The sequence below is a fragment of the Ixodes scapularis genome, unplaced genomic scaffold (genome assembly GCF_016920785.2).
Source record: "Ixodes scapularis isolate PalLabHiFi unplaced genomic scaffold, ASM1692078v2 PGA_scaffold5__190_contigs__length_132052651, whole genome shotgun sequence".
Lineage (NCBI taxonomy): Eukaryota > Metazoa > Arthropoda > Arachnida > Ixodida > Ixodidae > Ixodes > Ixodes scapularis.
Window position 1 is genome coordinate 27,831,425 of NW_024609880.1, and position 2,152 is coordinate 27,833,576.

General features: G+C 48.1%; 1 long non-coding RNA gene across 1 annotated transcript; it reads right to left on the bottom strand.

The window, feature by feature from the left end:
• Window positions 1-277: 277 nt before the first annotated feature.
• On the bottom strand, window positions 278-1,485 carry LOC120841734. The gene is made up of 3 exons (XR_005715801.1): window positions 1,392-1,485; window positions 488-586; window positions 278-339 (listed from the first exon to the last, which is right to left on the bottom strand). It is a non-coding gene; the product is annotated as an uncharacterized LOC120841734 (long non-coding RNA).
• Window positions 1,486-2,152: the final 667 nt, after the last annotated feature.

Below are 2,152 nucleotides of genomic sequence, written 5' to 3' on the forward strand. Positions count from 1 at the left end.
CCTGCCATTGCATGCATTTCTTCATCCTGTGACCTGTCAGTCTCTGGAGAAGGGGAGCCCAAGTGGTCGCAGTCCTGGAAAGCTCGCATGCCACTGGGTCCTGAAAGAGATAACAGACGAACCAATGGGGCTCTGAAACACCCCCAAGGTAAAAGTTGTAGCACACTCTCAATGCCTCGTGCGGCACAAGACAAGCAGAGATCACTTGTCAAAATGGGGTAAGAGTAGCAACAAACAGACCTGCCGCCTCATGCTTTTCTTCATCCCATGACCAGTCGGTCTCTGCAGAAGGGGAGTGCGAGTGGTCGCAGTCCTGGAGGACTGGCACGCCACCTGGACCTGGGAGAGATAACGAACGTACCAATGATGCTCTCAGACACCCCAAATGTAAAAGCTGTAGCACACTCTCAATGCCTTGTGCGGCAAAAGAGGAGCAGAGATCACTTGTCGAAATGAGGCAAGGAACGTGCAGTAGCAACTAACAGACCTGCCGCTGCATGCCTTTCTTCTTCCCGTGACCAGTTGGTCTCGCGAGATGGGAAGTGCGAGGGGTCACAATCCTGGACTGCTGGCATGCCACTGGGTCCTGGAAGAGGTCACAGACGAACCAATGGTGCTCTCAGACACCACAGGGGTAAAAGTTGTACCACACTCTCAATAGACCCTTTTCAGAATTCGGTCCGGCCACTTTGATCATTATCATCATCTCAAAAATGGCATATGTGCTATACTATAATGGCAGCCTTCTGTTTACTGATGAAGGAAGAAGTTGAAGATGCTCCTAAGCAGATGATTCGAGACCAATAGATTCTAGACGTTAGCGCGACTTAAAGTAGGATTTGGATGCAAGATCTGCGTAAGTGTTCATTTCTAACTCGGGCTCAGTAAATATCTTAGTAGCAAACACTCGGCTTCAAAGCCCCTTGATGTATAGAAGGTGGTAAGTTGGGCGAGTTGGTTCATCATCTTAAAAAGTGGAGGCAGCACAAAAACATTAACAAAGGTGCCCTTCTTTTACTCTTCCTTTGTTATTTTTTTTGCACTGTTTCCACTTTTGAAGATGTATAGAGCTTCATCAAGGAGTCTGTCGGTTAATGCTTCATTCCGACTCGTTGCATTTTTTTCGCCATCAACATTGAAAGAGATTGAAAAAGAACTATACCGTGCAGCGCACATTCTCGTTTACCGTTGACTTGCAAAAGTGACGGTGCACCATAAAATACTGCAAAACACAGGTTCATTTCTGCCATTAGTATGGTAAAAGTTAAACTGCCATTTGAGTCACCAGATGGCACTGAATTCCGGAAAGGGTCTACACGCTGTGCGGCATGAGAGAAGCAGAGATCCCTTGTCAAAATGGGGTAAGGGACGTGCAGTAACAACAAACAGACCTGCCGCCGCATGCATTTCTTCATCCCGTGACCAGTCGGTCTCTGGAGAAGAAGAGTGCGAGTGGTCGCAGTCCTGGAGGGCTGGCACGCCACTTGGACCTGGGAGAGATAAGGGAGAGACTAATGTGGACGGTCTTGCATTCTTGTAGGATCCCAAAGGTAATGTAACAAATTGCAAATGTCATCTATCTAAGCCAAACATTGGGCTTCATTGTCATGCAGCTGTAGAGGTTGGGTTGCAGTTAAACCTGTGGGAAACATCACATCATAAGATTGGGATACCACAATAGTAGGCAGGCACATAGCCAGGATTTTGTTTGGGAGGGGGTGGGACAGGGGGAGGGGAGGCATGACAAAAGGTCATAGATGGCTGAAGGGAGAGGAGGCTCCAGAAAAATTCAACACTTTAGAGGGAGGGGCACCCCCCTGGATTAGGTATACTCGGGGACAGCTCTTCTTGGCAATGCAGTCCAAACTACAGGCACCCGTGAGCTTCCTCCGCTACGATGCTAACCAAGGATGTCCACCTGTGCCTTCTAATATTCCAAAAAAATGTTGTTGCCAAGTGTACATCTGACGTCATATCCGTATTCCTTGCTGGTTGCAGAACCAGCAAGGAATACGTAAAGGCTATGCCTGAGGCAGTTTTGCAAACAGAGAGGAGGACCGAATTACGTCAGTGTAACCTGCCAATATCAAGAAAAACATTTCACGTACCATGATCTCGGGCACCAGCAACGGGGATATTCAGGATGCTCGGC